The sequence below is a fragment of the Triticum dicoccoides genome, chromosome 6B (genome assembly GCF_002162155.2).
Source record: "Triticum dicoccoides isolate Atlit2015 ecotype Zavitan chromosome 6B, WEW_v2.0, whole genome shotgun sequence".
NCBI classification, from domain to species: Eukaryota; Viridiplantae; Streptophyta; class Magnoliopsida; order Poales; family Poaceae; genus Triticum; species Triticum dicoccoides.
In genome coordinates, this window is record NC_041391.1 from 602,538,428 (window position 1) to 602,556,877 (window position 18,450).

Sequence of the window (18,450 nt, forward strand, 5' to 3'; positions counted from 1 at the left end):
TGAGTGCATGCTTTTAATTATTATCATTTTGAGCGCTCCACCAAGATGTATGTGACATGGAAGAGTAACCCGTGGTACTAATCGATTGTGCATTTGCATTCAAAAGAAAATCTTAAATAATGCACAAATTTAGGGGGAGCTCTTGCTTATCACATACTATATGATGTGCAATGCAAGATGCACATGCTAGATACAAAATCTAAACATGCAAGGGGATAGTAACTTTCAATGTAAGTAATATAAATACAAGTTACCGCAAAGAGGAACATTGGATAGATAATATGAAGATAATCCACATGACTGGGCTTGAACAAATAAATGGTGGATATACTTTTCTTAATGAACTAGCCAAATCTCCAATGTCCTCCACATGCCAATTGATCAAGTTTGAGCTTGATGGTCCCCAACCAAGTTGGGTCCTAAGAAGTGAGTCACAATAGGCTTGGCAACCCAAATGATATTTTCCATTTCCAAACCACTTTGGGTAGCAACAAACTTGGCAAGCAAATTGCCAACAACATCCTTCCTAAGCGAATAATGATCATTGACTATAGGAGGCTTAGGGATGTTACCGTTGGGACATGATGAGGATATGTGTCCCTTCTCACCACCATTATAGCAACATGCGCTCCCCCTTCTCTTCTTCTTTATTTTAGCAACTTGGGGAGCATTATCTTGGTTCATCATTGTTAGAGGTGTTGGGAATCGTTGCATGGAAAACAAAAAAATGTCTACTCACATGCAATGATCTATCCATGGAGATGCATAGCAACGAGGGGGAGAGTGTGTCTACGTACCCTTGTAGAGTGGAAGCGGAAGCATTTCACAACGCGGTTGATGTAGTCGAACTTCTTCTCATGTCAACTGATCAAGTACCGAATGCACGGCACCTCCATGTTCAGCTCGATGACGTCCCTCGCCTTCTTGATCCAACAAGTCGTCGAGGTAGTAGATGAGTTCCGTCAACACAACGGTGTGGTGACGATGATGGGGAAGTGATCCTCGTAGGGCTTCGCCTAAGCACTACGAGAATATAACGGGAGGTGTAAACGTGGAGGGGGCGCTGCACACGGCTTTTATACAATTGATTTGGCTTGTGCTAGCCCCCCCCCCCACACACATATATATATATAGGTGGGAAGGAGAGGGGAGGCTGCCAGGGTGCGCCCCAAGTAGGATCTGAATACTACTTGGGGTTTCCCAAGTGGCGCCCCCTTCCATGTAATACCGGAGAGAAAAGGGAAGGGGGGAGAGAGAAGGAAGGGGGCTGAAAGTGCAACTATCCCTGGGTGGTTTTGGTTATGATTAACAACATATAGCTCATTGAACTAATGCCATTTCAAAATGAATATTTCAGGGAAGTTAAATGATTGGCATGGCATGGATTAGGAATGTGGACCCCTCAAAATTCTAAGGACAAAGGATTGGCTCAAGCTCTAAATCTCAAGACTCTACATTTTACTTTTAGTGATCCAAGATCACATTGAGTCTATAGGAAAAGCCATTACTATTAAAAGGGGATGAGGTGTTTCTTAATGGCTTGCTTGCTCAAAATGCTTAGTGATATGCTCCAAAAACCCTCAACCACTTTCTCATATCCACATATGTCCCAAACCAAAAGTCAAACTCAGCCCCACGATTTGATCTATCCAGCGCCACCGAGTTCATTTGACATAGCCACTGCCAGAAACCCTAGTCACTTCGGTCTCACCGATAGCGGCGATAGGGATCTCGGTCTCACAGAGATGGGATTGCAAACTCTCTGTCTCCCTTCATAACATTTCAGTCTAACCGAGATGAGTGATCGGTCCCACCGAGTTCACAATGCAAACTCCCTATTTCCCTTTCGTAACATTTTGGTCCCACCGACTTCACAATGCAAACTCCCTGTTTCCCTTTCGTAACGTTTTGGTCCCACCGAGATGAGCGAATCTGTCCCACCGAGTTTAACTGACCAAGTCTCTGGTTAGCTTATTACCAAAGTCGTTCTCACCGAGTTTGTGTAATCGGTCTCACCGAGATTACGTTATGCCCTAACCCTAACAAAATCGGTTCCACCGAGTTGACATGTCGGTCCCATCGAAATGCCTAACGGTCACATTATGAACTAAATCGATCCGACCGAGTTTTCTGATTCGATCCCACCGAGTTTGGTAAATTGGGTGTAACGGTTAGATTTTGTGTGGAGGCTATATATACCCCTCCACCCTCTCCTCATTCATGAGGGAAGCCATCAGAACATGCCTACACTTCCAGCATTCATTTTCTGAGAGATAACCACCTACTCATGTGTTGAGGCCAAGATATTCCAATCCAACCATATGAATCTTTATCTCTAGCCATCCCCAAGTTGCTTTCCACTCAAATCATCTTTCCACCAAATCAAATCCTATGAGAGAGAGTTGAGTGTTGGGGAGACTATCATTTGAAGCACAAGAGCAAGGAGTTCATCGACAACACACCATCTATTACCTTTTGGAGAGTGGTGTCTCCTAGATTGGTTAGGTGTCACTTGGGAGCCTCTATCAAGATTGTGGAGTTGAACCAAGCAGTTTGTACGGGCAAGGAGATCGCCTACTTCGTGAAGATCTACCCTAGTGAGGCAAGTCCTTCGCGGGCGATGGCCATGGTGGGATAGACAAGGTTGCTTCTTCGTGGACCCTTCGTGGGTGGATGCCTCCATGGACTCGCGTAGTCGTTACCCTTCGTGGGTTGAAGTCTCCATCAATGTGGATGTACGATAGCACCACCTATCGGAACCACACCAAAAATCTCCGTGTCAACATTGCGTTTGATCCCTCCAAACTCCTCCCCTTTACCTTCATATGCAATGATTTACATTCCGCTGCTATACTCTTAGAATTGCATGTGTAGGTTGATTGCTTGACTTGTGCTAAGTTGCTAAAATCTGCCAAGAACTAAAATTGGGAAAAGCTAGATTTTTATTTGGTCAAGTAGTCTAATCACCCCGCTAGACATACTTTCGATCCTACAGGGGCAAACCCCCTCTTTACCTTCTCCCAATCGGCTTCCTGCCATAGGGGGGCACGCCACCCCATGTGGGATGGTGTGCTCCCCTCTCATGGCCCATATACCCCCTCGAAGGTGTCCGGTAACCCCTCCGGTACTCCGATAAATACTTGATACCTTCCAGAACACTTCCGGTGTCTGAATACCATCGTCCTATATATCAATCTTTACCTATCGACCATTTCGAGACTCCTCGTCATGTCTGTGATCTCATCCGAGACTCTGAACAACATCCGGTCACCAAATCCCATAACTCAAATAATACTAAATCGTCATCGAATGTTAAGCGTGCGGGCCCTGCGGGTTCGAGAACCATGTAGACATGACCGAGACACCTCTGCGGTCAATAAAGCATAGTGGAACCTTGATGCCCATATTGGCTCCTACATATTCTATGAAGATCTTTATTGGTTGAACCGTTATGACAACATACGTAATTCCCTTGTCCATCGGTATGTTACTTGCCCAAGACTCGATCATATGTATCTTCATACCTAGTTCAATCTCATTACCAGCAAGTCTCTTTACTTGTTCCATAATAAATCACCTCGTGACTAAATCCTTATTCGTTTGCTTGCAAGCTTATGATGTGTATTACCGAGAGGGCCTAGAGATACCTCTCCGATACTCGGAGTGACAAACCCTAATCTCGATCTATGCCAACTCAACAAACACCTTTGGAGATACCTATAGAGCATCTTTATGATCACTCAGTTACGTTGTGATGTTTGATAGCACACAAGGCATTCCCCAGGTACCCGAGAGTAGCATAATCTCATAGTTGAAGGAATATGTATTTGACATGAAGAAAGCAATAGCAATAAAACTGAACGATCATTATGCTTAGCTAATGGATGGGTCTTGTCCATCACATCATTCTCCTTATGATGTGATCCTGTTATCAAATGACAACTCATGTCAATGGTTAGGAAACCTAAACCGTCATTGATCAACGATCTAGTCTAGTAGAGGCTCATTAGGGACACGGTGTTTGTTTATGTATTCACACATGTATCAAGGTTTCCGGTTAATACAATTCTAGCATGAATAATAAACCTTTATCATGAATAAGGAAATATAAAATAACAACTTTATTATTGCCTCTAGGGCATATTTCCTTCAATCTCCCACTTGCACCAGAGTGAATAATCTAGATTACATTGTAATAAATCTAACACCCATGGAGTCTTGGTGTTGATTATATTTTTCTCGTGGAAGAGGCTTAGTCAACGGGTTTGCTACTGATACTCTCCAACGTATCTATAATTTATGAAGCATTCATGCTATTTTATTATCTGTTTCGAATGATTACGTTCTTTATTATACACTTTTATATTAGTTTTGGGACAAACCTGTTAACCGGAGGCCCATCCCATATTGTTGTTTTATTGCCTATTTCAGTGTTTCGAAGAAAAGGAATATCAAACGGAGTCCAAACGGAATGAAACCTTCGGGGGCGTTATTTTTGGAACAGAAGCAATCCAGGGAGCTTGGAGTACAAGCCAGGGAAGCTTCGAGGAAGCCACGAGATAGGGGGGCGCACCCACCCCCCTGGGCGCGCCCTCCACTTTCGTGGCCCCTCGTGGCTCCCCCAACCGACTTCTTTCGCCTATATAAGTCCATATACCCTAAAACCTTCGGAGAACAAGATAGATCGGGAGTTCCGCCGCCGCAAGCCTCTGTAGCCACCAAAAACCTCTCGCGAGCCCGTTCCGACACCCTGCCAAAGGGGGAATCCTTCACCGATGGCCATCTTCATCATCCCGGCGCTCTCCATGACGAGGAGGGAGTAGTTCACCCTCGGGGCTGAGGGTATGTACCAGTAGCTATGTGTTTGATCTCTCTCTCTCTCTCATGTTCTCTCTATGGCATGATCTTGATGTATCGCGAGCTTTGCTATTATAGTTGGATCTTATGATGTTTCTCCCCCTCTACTCACTTGTGATGAATTGATTTTTCCTCTTGAAGTTATCGTATCGGACTGAGTCTTTAATGATTTGAGAACACTTGATGTATGTCTTTCCGTGCTTATCTGTGGTGATAATGGGATATCACGTGATCCACTTGATGTATGTTTTGGTGATCAACTTGCGGGTTCCGCCCATGAACCTATGCATAGGGGTTGGCACATGTTTTCGTCTTGACTCTCCGGTAGAAACTTTGGGGCATTCTTTGAAGTACTTTGTGTTGGTTGAATAGATGAATCTGAGATTGTGTGATGCATATCGTATAATCATACCCACGGATACTTTAGGTGACAATGGAGTATCTAGGTGACATTAGGGTTTTGGTTGATTTGTGTCTTAAGGTGTTATTCTAGCAAAGGATAACTTTGAGGTGGTTTCGTACCCTACCATAGTCTCTTCGTTTGTTCTCCGCTATTAGTGGCTTTGGAGGGACTCTTTATTGCATGTTGAGGGATAGTTATATGATCCAAGTATGTTATTATTGTTGAGAGAACTTGCACTAGTGAAAGTATGAACCCTATGCCTTGTTTCCTACCATTGCAATACCATTTACGCTCACTTTTATCATTAGTTACCTTGCTGTTTTTATAATTTCATATTACATATACCCATATCTAATATCCATATTGCACTTGTATCACCATCTCTTCGCCGAACTAGTGCACCTATACAATTTACCATTGTATTGGGTGTGTTGGGGACACAAGAGACTCTTTGTTATTTGGTTTCAGGGTTGCTTGAGACCATCTTCATCCTACGCCTCCCACGGATTGATAAACCTTAGGTCATCCACTTGAGGGAAATTTGCTACTGTCCTACAAACCTTTGCACTTGGAGGCCCAACAACGTCTACAAGAAGAAGGTTGTGTAGTAGACATCAAGCTCTTTTCTGGCGCCGTTGCCAGGGAGGTGAGTGCTTGAAGGTATATCTTTAGATCTTGCAATTGAATCTTTTTGTTTCTTGTTTTATCACTAGTTTACTTTATAAAAGAAACTACAATAAAAAATGGATTTGAGTTTGTCTCATACCTTTCATCTTTTTAATATCTTTCGTGAGAATGATGGAAAGGAAAACTGTGCTCAAGTGCTAGAAGAAGAATGCATTAAAATGTTTAGTACTAGATATTTGTATTATGAGCATGATTGCAAGGTTGTTAGTATGAATTCCTCGAATATCCATGATGCTAATGATATGCAAAGCAACAAGCTTGGGGATGTTATGTTTGATGAAGATGATATGTTTTGTCCCCCAAGTTTTGATGAGCAAATTTATTATGATAAAAGCATGCGTCCTATTTATGATGATTATATTGATGAAAGTGGATTTAGAGAGGTCATGACTTTATTTAGTGATGAATCCACTATTTCGAAAGAGGTTCCAATTGATTATGAGAACAAAGTTGCTACCTATGATGATTATTGTGATGACTTGTATGCTATTAAGAATAATGATAACCATGAAACTTGTCATCATGATTTTAGTTTTCAATTGTATTATGCCTCTCATGATAATTATTTTGTTGAGTTTGCTCCCACTACTATTCATGAGAAGAAATTTTCTTATGTGGAGAGTAGTAAATTTTCTATGCTTGTAGATCATGAAAAAGAATGCTTTGGGTGCTGGTTATATTGTTGAATTCATTCATGATGTAATTGAAAATTATTATGAGGGAGGAACATATGCTTGTAGGAATTGCAATAATATCAAGTTTCCTCCCTATGTGTTGAAAATCTTGAAGCTATGCTTGTTTTACCTTCCTATGCTAGTTAATTATTGTTCCCATAAGTTGTTTGCTCACAAAATCCCTATGCATAGGAAGAGGGTTAGACTTAAATTTGCTATTCATATGCTTCATGATGCTCCCGTTATGTTTCAATTCTTATCTTTAATGTGAGCATCATTGTCATCATCATGCCTAGCTAAAAGGCATTAAAGAAAAGCGCTTGTTGGGAGACAACCCAATATTTATCCTTACTGTTTTTGGGTGTTCACATGATTATTCTACTATAGTAATCATGTTTTATAGCTTTTGTTTCAATAAAGTGCCAAGTAAGACCTTTAGGATAGCTTACGGTGATAGTTGTGTTGATCCTGCTGAAAATCAGAAACTTTTGCACCCAATAAATTAGTTTTTATAATTAACAGTAACGTTCTTATGATCTGATTCTTTTTTCTCTGGATTGGTACACAAATTTCTTAGGACTTCCTAATTTGGTAGGATTTTTGGGGTTCCAGAAGTATACATTTGATACAGATTACTACAGACTGTTCTATTTTTAACAGATTCTGTTTTCTATGTGTTGTTTGCTTATTTTGATGAATCTATGAGTAGTATCAGAGGGTATCAACCATAGATAAGTTGGAATACAGTATATATTACACCAATATGAATTTATAATGAGTTCATTACAGTACCTAAGTGGTGGTTTTATTCTCTTATACTAACGGAGCTTACAAGTTTTCTGTTGAGTTTTGTGTTGTGAAGTTTTCAAGTTTTGGGTAATGATTCGATTGACTATGGAATAAAGAGTGGCAAGAGCCTAAGCTTGGGGATTCCCAAGGCACCCCAAGGTAATATTCAAGGACGATCAAAAGCCTAAGCTTGGGGATGCCCCGGATGGCATCCCCTCTTTCGTCTTCGTTCATCGGTAACTTTACTTGGAGCTATATTTTTATCCACCACATGATATGTGTTTTGCTTGGAGCGTCATTTTGTTTTATTTTGTTTTGCTTGCTGTTATTTATACTAATGTTTTGCTTATATATTTTCAATAAAAATGTCAAGGATAGCCTTTAGCATGCTTATTTGGCTAGTATACATGTTGCTGTTTGAAAACAGAAAGTTTACCGCTGTTGCAAAAATTCCCTAGAAAAGTCAGAGAATGATATAATGTTGAAACTTTTTGCATACTGATCTCTGGTAAATCTTCTACAGTTTAGTATTTTTATCATAATCTTTGGAGTTAGGGAAGTATGATGAATCTTGCATTCTTTACAGACTATACTGTTTTGGCAGATTGCTGTTATGGTTGCATTGTTTGCATAAGTTTGCTTGTTTAATGATTCTATTTGAGGATAGGAGTATTAAATATGCAGAGGCATTTAGTATTCAATGTTGAATAATTATTTTAGTGATTTGTTACAGTAGAAAATGATAAGGTTTTGCATTGGTTTATACTAACCTATCTCACGAGTTCTTGTTGACTTTGGTGTGGATGAAGCTTTTTGATAAAAAAGAAGAAACCATGGTATGAGAGGAATTAAGGAGACATAAAAGTTCAAGCTTGGGGATGCCCAAGGCACCCCAAGATAATATTTCAAGAAATCTCAAGCATCTAAGCTTGGGGATGCCCCGTGAGGCATCCCACCTTTCTTCTTCAACAACTATCGGTTAGTATCGGTTGAGCCTAAGTTTTTGCTTCCTCACATGAGTTGTGCTATCCTTGCAATGTCATTTTATTTTGTTTTGCTTGCTGTTTGAATACAATACCAAGATCTGAAATTATTAAATGAGAGGGAGTCTTCACATAGTTACATAATTACTTAGCTACTCATTGATCTTCACTTTTATCTTTTTGGAGTAGTTTGTCATTTACTCGTGTGCTTCACTTATATCCTATGAGTAAATGGTTGAATGAGTTGATTGTCATAAATCTGAATTTATATATGTTTCATTTGCTTATCCCATGGGGAGTAATGAATTCACATCTAAGAAGTAGAGGTTGCAAATTTATTGAAGGTTAGCAAGCATTGTATTGGTCATTTGAACAATTCATGAAAGAATATTGAAGGAAGAGAGATTTCACATACAAATATACTATCCTAGACATCTTTTATAATTGTGAGCACTCATTAAGTATGACATGCTAAAGAGTTGATGTTGGACAAGGAAGACAACGTAATGGATTATGTTTTCTCACATCTCAGTTAAAGTATATTGTCATGGATCATTCAAACATGTTGACCTAGCCTTTCCCCCTCATGCTAGCCAAATTCCTTGCACCAAGTAGAGATACTACTTGTGCTTCCAAATATCCTTAAACCTAGTTTTTTCCATGAGAGTCCACCATACCTACCTATGGATTGAGTAAGATCCTTCAAGTAAGTTGTCATCGGTGCAAGCAATAAAAATTGTGCTCTAAATATGTATGATCTATTAGTGTGAAGAAAATAAGCTTTATATGATCTTGTTATGGAAGCAATAAAAGCGACGGACTGCATAATGAAGGTCCATATACAAGTGGCAATATAAAGTGACGTTCTTTTGCATTAAGATTTTGTGCATCCAACCATAAAAGCGCATGAGCAACCTCTGCTTCCCTCTGCGAAGGGCCTATCTTTTACTTTATGTCTTTTACTTTATGCAAGAGTCAAGGTGATCTTCACCTTTCCCTTTTTCATTTTATCCTTTGGCAAGCACCTCGTGCTGGAAAGATCCTGATATATATATCCAATTGGATGTAAGCTAGCATGAACTATTATTGCTGACATTACCCAAACGTGAATACGTTGGGAGGCAACACTATATGCCCCTATGTTTCTCTTGTCTGATTAAAACTCCATAACCATTAGTATTGCGTGAGTGTTAGCAATTGTAAAAGACTATATGATAGTTGAGTATGTGGAGTTTGCTAAATCAAAGCTCTAACATAGACCCTTCCAGAAAATAAGATGAATTGTAATTGTTTGATGACTGAGAATGAAGTTTGCTAGTTTTCAAGAAAGTTTATGGTCTATGCTTCAACATGTGAATTGATTATTACTTGTTCGTGAGAAGTTTTATGAGATGAACTACTGTTATGACATATAATCATGCTAGAAAAGGTGATTGAAATTATCATTGATCAAACTTGTGCACCTGCTAGCATTCACACTTCATAAATTCTTTCTTTTATCATTTACCTACTCGAGGACGAGCAGGAATTAAGCTTGGGGATGCTGATACGTCTCCAACGTATCTATAATTTATGAAGCATTCACGCTATTTTATTATCTGTTTTGAATGATTACGGGACTTATTATACACTTTTATATTACTTTTGGGACTAACCTATTAACCGGAGGCCCAACCCGTATTGTTGTTTTATTGCCTATTTCGGTGTTTGGAAGAAAAGGAATATGAAACGGAGTCCAAACGGAATGAAACCTTTGGGAGCGTTATTTTTGGAACAGAAGCAATCCAGGGAACTTGGAGTACAAGCCAGGGAAGCTTCGAGGAAGCCACAAGATAGGGGGGGCGCCCATCCCCCCTGGGCGCGCCCTCCACTCTCGTGGGCCCCTCGTGGCTCCCCCAACCGACTTCTTTCGCCTATATAAGTCCATATACCCTAAAACCTTCAGAGAACAAGATAGATCAGGAGTTCCGCCGCCGCAAGCCTCTGTAGCCACCAAAAACCTCTCGGGAGCCCGTTCCGGCACCCTACCGGAGGGGGAATCCCTCACCGGTGGCCATCTTCATCATCCCGGCACTCTCCATGACGAGGAGTGAGTAGTTCACCCTCAGGGCTGAGGGTATGTACCAGTAGCTATGTGTTTGATCTCTCTCTCTCTCGTGTTCTCTCTATGTCACGATCTTGATGTATCGCAAGCTTTGCTATTATAGTTGGATCTTATGATGTTTCTCCCCCTCTAATCTGTTGTGATGAATTGAGTTTCCCTCTTGAAGTTATCTTATCGGATTGAGTCTTTAATGATTTGAGAACACTTGATGTATGTCTTGCCGTGCTTATATGTGGTGATAGTGAGATATCACGTGATCCACTTGATGTATGGTTTGGTGATCAACTTGCGGGTTCCGCCCATGAACCTATGCATAGGGGTTGGCACACGTTTTTGTCTTGACTCTCCGGTAGAAACTTTGGGGCATTCTTTGAAGTACTTTGTGTTGGTTGAATAGATGAATCTGAGATTGTGTGCTGCATATCGTATAATAATGCCCACGGATACTTAAGGTGACAATGGAGTATCTAGGTGACATTAGGGTTTTGGTTGATTTGTGTCTTAAGGTGTTATTCTAGCAAAGGATAACTTTGAGGTGGTTTCGTACCCTACCATAATCTCTTTGTTTGTTCTCTGCTATTAGTGCCTTTGGAGTGACTCTTTGTTGCATGTTGAGGGATAGTTATATGATCCAAGTATGTTATCATTAGTTACCTTGCTGTTTTTATATTTTCAGATTACAAATACTCATATCTATCATCCATATTGCACTTGTATCACCATCTCTTCGCCAAACTAGTTCACCTATACAATTTACCATTGTATTGGGTGTGTTGGGGACACAAGAGACTCTTTGTTATTTGGTTGCAGGGTTGCTTGAGAGAGACCATCTTCATCCTACGCCTCCCATGGATTGATAAACCTTAGGTCATCCACTTGAGGGAAACTTGCTACTGTCCTACAAACCTCTGCACTTGGAGGCCCAACAACGTCTACAAGAAGAAGGTTGTGTAGTAGACATCAGCTACATTCAGATCCATATGTTTTTTGAAAATCTATATGTCTCCCTCCTTGACTTGACCGTGGATGGAGTTGAAGCGTCTCATGTTGTGTTTGGTTCTTTTGTGAAATCTGGATTCTTTTGCCAAGGTAATTGTTCCAGTGTTGTCACAAAATATTTTCATTGGACCCGATGCACTAGGTATTAATATTACACCTAGATCGGATATGAACTCCTTCATCCAGACTCCTTCATTTGCTGCTTCTGAAGTGGCTATGTACTCCACTTCACACGTAGATCCCGCCATGACGCTCTGATTAGAACTGCACCAACTGATAGCTCCACTATTCAAAATAAATATGTATCCGGTTTGTGACTTAGAGTCATGCGGATCAGTGTCAAAGCTAGCATCAACGTAACCATTTATGATGAGCTCTTTGTCACCTCATAAACGAGAAACATATCCTTGGTCCTTTTCAGGTACTTCAGGATGTTCTTGACCGCTGTCCAGTGGTCCACTCCTAGATTACTTTGGTACCTCCCTACCAGATTTATGGCAAGGCACACATCAGGTCTGGTACACAGCATAGCATACATGATAGAACCTATGGATGAGGCTGTCACATCCCTAGTTCTGACAATGCTTAGTGCTAGCATCTGGTGTTGCATCATGTTTACTTTTCGCAGAAAGTTGAAATGGGGATGACAGAACCCCCAGCACCCCCCTGAAACCAACTAGGGTTTACTAAAATTATCTTCAATGAACCTGAAATGCCCTTCTAAAATGTTCATCATCTTTGCCTTGGTCCAGAACTTCTACCAAAAATGGTGCACATTTTTCTAGATCATTCTAGATTTTTAAGAATTAAATCATAAGTATTTGAATTTGGACATTTAAATTCTATAAAATATTTTAATTGTCCAAATAATCTTGAAAGCATTTGAGGGCTGTTGGAAATATTTTCAAAAGTGCCCACAATTATTTTCAGGATTTTACAAAATGAATTAGTATTTTTACTAATTCGGAACAGAGGAATACAAAATAGAAAACAATAACAGAATTAACCGAGAGAGAGATACCAGCACCTGGGCCACTTACGTGGCAACCTAACCGCAGGCCAGCCGGCCCAGCCCACCTGGCGCTGCCAGTCGTCCTCCTCCTTGCGCCAGAAGGACGAGGGTGTGTGCTCGCGGCGCGCCAGCATGCGCACGGACACCGACGGCCACCTCCTGCTTGCCGCTTCGCCCTGGCCTTCTCTGGCATCGCCACGCGCCCCCCAGGCCCTCTCACTCTCTCCCGTGCCCCCCTCCTCTGCTCTCTCTCCCTCTCGCAACCGAGCGCTGTCGTCGATGCCGCTCACCACCACCGCGCCCACCGCCGTCGCATCTCTCCCGTGAGCTGTCCAGAAGAACCGCCTCGACCCACTCCTCCCCCTCACCGCGCTAAGCGATGCTGGGAGCCTTGCAGTGACGCCCTCGCCGTCGTCTTCTTCCTCCGGACGCAGGAGATCGACTTCGCCGTTTCGCCCGCACCGGACCGCCCCCGAGCCCACTGACCGTCCCTGCCTGTTCTCTGTGAGCCCCCGCATCTTTTTCCCCTCCTCCCCTGCTCACGACCGTGCGGTAGACGCCGTCTCCATGAGCTCCGAAGCTCGCCGCTGCCATACCTCATCGCCGCCATGGGCTGAGCTCGAACCGCTCGCGGCTGTGCACCTAAACATGCTCCTGGTGCCTCCAGGAGGCCAAAGCAGCCACCAGATGGCCCCCTAGCGCCTCGTAGCCCCGTGCCCGCATGCGCCCGTACTCCGGCCGCCGCCCGGCTCGCCGCCACCGCCGCTACATGCCACCCCAGCACCTACCGCTGCCACCACTTGATGCGCGCCGCTGCGTGCGTTCGAACGCAACACACCGCGGCCAAAATGATGCCATGTGGCTCATTTCCGAGCCCTTCCGCCACGCCTGTCGTCGCCGGCGTCGAGCCGCCGGCGAGTTTGACCCCCCCCCCCGCTAACCGTTGACCCCGGGTGGACCCAGTTTGACCCTCTGGGTCACTGACGTGTGGGCCCCAGGCCACTAACTAAACTAGGTTAGTATTAGTTTAACGCTAACTAAACTTAGTTAGTTTAATTGACACTGACAGACAGGACCAACAGGTCAGGGTTGACCTGGACCGTCTCAGTTGACCGCTGACGTCACACTGACGCCAGGCTGACGCAGTAAATCCTTTTCTGGATTTATTCTTATATAGGAAATTTCAGAAAATGTTGCAAACTTCAAAAAATCATAGTAATTCAACCGTAACTCCAAATCAAACAAATTATATATGAAAAATTATCAGAAAAATCCAATCTATCCATCTGTACCATTTGCATGCATGTTAGAACAACTAATAGCTGCTGATTAGCACAAATCATATAAATGGCATTTTAATATCCACATATGGAGTTTGAATTTGAATCTTGGATTCAAACCAACTTCATTTAATCTGGTTGCTAGTTGCATTAGCTCAAACTAAAGCATATTGCCATGTCACACTCATGCATCATATTGTTGCTTTGCATTGATTGTGTTCTTTCTCTGTTGCCGGTGGTTGTCCCCTCTCGGTAGACGTTTCTTCGATGATGTGATCGATAACACCGATGAAGAGCTATACTATCTTCGGAAGTGTCAGGCAAGCAAAACCCCCCTGTTCATTCCGATACAATCCCACTCTCTCGCTCCTGCTCTCTTTTACTGCATTAGGACAACAACGATTCAACTGTTACATGCTGCAGTAGTTGAACCCCTCTCCTCTGCATGACTTGTCATTGCCACAGTAAATAGATGAAACCCCTAGCATGAGTAGGAGTTGTTTGAGCCCTGATGTGCCTACTCATTCATGCTTGTTTGTCATGCCCGCTATTGCTTAGAGTTGAGTCAGGTCTGATTCATCGGGGATGAATTGGAGGTGTGTGAACATGTCCTACTGTGTGTGAGCTAAGTGTGAGAACACGATTTGGTAAAGGTAGCGGTGAGAGGCCATGTAGGAGTACATGGTGGGTTGTCTCATTGCAGCTGTCCTCAGGAACTGAGTTCTGTGTTTGTGATCCATGAACAGCTAGTACCACACATTGGGATCCTTAATTGACTCTCTCGACTTATTAACCGACTTGATCTCTGTCCAGGAGTCGCAACTAGTTTCTGGTGTTTGTAGGTAGTGTTAGTAGTCTACCAAGTGGCACCCGGTACAGGTGGGCTTGGGACAGACTAGGCACAGTGGCCCAGTGTACCAAGTGGCACCCGGATGGTGGACTTTGGAACCCTGCACACATCGTTTGGGGCCGTGAGCGACACCTCGGCCGGATCTCCTTGCGGATGGAACCCGAATAAGCGATAAACCTGGACGAGAGACTTGTGTGGTTAGTCAGGTCATGGCCGACACCCTCGCTGGGCTTCCGCTTGAAGGTTGCTGAGTACATGTCGTGTAAACGGTGATAAGTGGTGAGAGCGTGTGTGAAGGAGTACACCCCTGCAGGGTTATCATTATCTATTCGAATAGCCGTGTCCGCGGTAAAGGACTTCTGGGTTGCCTGCACAGTTCATAGACAAGTGAAAGTGGATACTCTAAAACTCGCAAGATAAGCATGAGTGCTATGGATGGCGTTCTCGTAGGTAGACGGGACCGGATTCATAGTGGTATATTGGTATGGTGAATATGTGGACTCGTGTGCGCCACCTCAAAAGAGTTACTTGCAGTCGTAGTTCAGGATAGCCACCGACTCAAAGCTGGCTTGCTACGGTTAAACTCCACCACCCCTTTGTTGATACCGATGCATATGTAGCTAGTTCTGATGTAAGTCTTGCTGGGTACATTTGTACTCACGTTTGCCTATTTTATGTTTTGCAGAGAGACTTCAGTCTCGCTAGTATTACCTCATGGACTTCGACGTTTAGCTTGTTACCTCAGCTACGATCTTGTACCCTTGGGAGGGTCTTGTAGATAGTAAGGCTTCTCAGCCTTCTTCATTTGTAGTTGTCTGTACTCAGACATGTTTATGCTTCCGCTAGTTGCTTGTATGCTCTGTATGTTGGGTCATGAGACCCATGTTTGTAATATCTCGCTCCTCGGAGCCTAATGAATATACTTTGAGTCGTAGAGTTTTGTTGTGATGCCATGTTGTATTTACACATATCGAGCATATTGTGTGTATGATTGAAATGCTTGGTATGTGTGGGATCCGACAACCTAGTTGTTTATCCTTGGTAGCCTCTCATATGGGGAAATGTAGTCTTGTGCTTCCATGAGCCATAGTAGTCCGCTACAGCCCGGTTCACCGGAGTCCTGCTAGCCCAGCACTACTGCTCCGGAACACTTGACTGGCCGGCATGTGATTCACTTTGTTCCTGTGTCTGTCCCTTTGGGGAAATGTCACGCGATGACATCTGGAGTCCTGCCTAGCCTGCTACAGCCCGGTTCACCGGAGTCCTGTTAGCCCAGTGCTACAGCCCAGATTCGCATGCTGCTGACCGACATGCTCGATGTTGATTCATGTATGTCTGTCCCCGTAAGTTAGTGCCACTTTGGGTTCACGACTAGTCATGTCGGCCCGGGTTCTCTGTCATATGGATGCTAGCGACACTATCATATACGTGAGCCAAAAGGCGCAAACGGTCCCGGGCTATGGTAAGGCTACACCCGTGGGAATACCGTGCGTGAGGCCACAAAGTGATATAAGGTGTTACCAGCTAGATCAATGTGACTTGGAATCGGGGTCCTGACAGAGGCATAGGGAATGACTTTCATTTTCTCTCTATCTTCTGCAGTGGTCGGCCTTTGAGTCTGACTCAACTTCACACCTTGCAATATTGGCAAGAACCCTTTCTTTGACTGATCCATTTTGAACTTCTTCAAAACTTTATCAAGACATGTGCTTTCTGAAAGCCCAATTAAGCGTCTTGATCTATCTCTATAGATCTTGATGCCCAATATATAAGCAGCTTCACCAAGGTCTTTCATTGAAAAACTCTTATTCAAGTATCCTTTTATGCAATCCAGAAACTCTATATCATTTCCTATCAACAATATGTCATCAACATATAATATCAGAAATGCTACAGAGCTCCCACTCACTTTCTTGTAAATACAGGCTTCTCGAAAAGTCTGTATAAAACCATAAGCTTTGATCACCTCATCAAAGCATATATTCCAACTCCGAGATGCTTGCACTAATCCATAGATTGATCGCCGGAATTTGCACACTTTGTTAGCACCTTTAGGATCGACTAAACCTTCTGGTTGCATCATATACAACTCTTGTTTAAGAAATCCATTAAGGAATGCAGTTTTGACGTCCATTTGCCATATTTCATAATCATAAAATGTGGCAATTGGTAACATGATTCAGACAGACTTAAGCATCGCTACAGGTGAGAAAGTCTCATTGTAGTCAACCCCTTGAACTTGTCGAAAACCTTTTGCGACAAGTCAAGCTTTGTAGACACTAACATTACCATCGGCGTCAGTCTTGTTCTTGAAGATCCATTTATTCTCTATGGCTTACCGATCATCAGGCAAGTCCACCAAAGTCCACACTTTGTTCTCATACATGGATCCTATCTCAGATTTCATGGCCTCAAGCCATCTGACGGAATCTGGGCTCATCATAGCTTCTTCATAGTTCGTAGGTTCGCCTTGGTCTAATAACATGACTCCTAGAATAGGATTACCGTACCACTCTGGTGTGGATTGTGCTCTGGTTGACCTACGAAGTTCAGTGGCAACTTGATCTAAAGTTTCATGATCATTATCACTTGCTTCCTCTCTAGTTGGTGTAGGCATCATGGCAACAGATTTCTTTGATGTGCTACTTTCCAATTCGAGGGAAGGTACAATTACCTCATCAAGTTCTACTTACCTCCCACTCACTTCTTTCGAGAGAAACTCCTTCTCTAGAAAGGTTCCATTCTTGGCAACAAAGATCTTGCCCTTGGATCTATGGTAGAAGGTGTACCCAATTGTTTCCTTAGGGTATCCTATGAAGACACACTTCTCTGATTTGGGTTCGAGCTTATCAGGCTATGGCACCTCGGCTCAGAGCGACCGGTGTGCCTTGCATTGCCAGCCCAGAGATCAAGTCTTCTCGCAACACACAACAACTTGGTACAGAAAGACATTCGCTTTATTGAAGAATAGCGTCGATATTGCATCAAGTAGCGAAGCCAAGCGGCACACATGGTGTTGCTGAACATATGTACATTATTTAGTAGATAAGAGCAGGGGCCTCGACATCATGATGAGACTACGTGGCAGCGGAATGATGACGTAGAAGGACTCCATCTCACAGGGACACTAATGTGGACATGGTCTAGATTGAGATGCAATACGCAAATCCCACTCTGGTATGACTTATCCGGAAACTGGCATGACATGCCAGGTAAGTACTTTGAATGTACTCGCAAGCTCACACAAATAAAGGAACAATGGAAAACAACAACAATGATATTTAAGCAGGTTTAATGCAAGAATAACATGCTACTCATGAAGTGATTGTGCTCATAACAGGGCCTTTCAGACCCGCTTACCATCTCGGTTACCTTGTAACCACGAACATCATCATACCAAGGTGATCACTTTCGGATAACAAACAAAACCACCTCGGTGGTCTCCACAACTTTACCAACATAACCAGTGCCACAAGTATTCATTTAGTGTGCAAGTTAATATTTTTGTTGATCCATGGTGTGACCGACTACAATCTTGTGTCCATAACCGAGCACGCGACTATTGATAGATTAAATACACTCTGTAGAGGTTAGCATAGGGCTGGAAAAAAAGCTCTAAGCTCATGAGCTAAATGAGTAGCTCGTGACTCGGCTCGAACTGGAAGTATAACGAGTCGAGCCAGGCTTTAGTTTAAGATCGTTTATAGAACGAGTTAAACAAGCCAATCTCATGAGTACTCATGTAACTCGTTAGGATCGGTACAAAAGATTAGCCAAGCACCCTACGTCCCAGGCGCACAACACAACGCCTA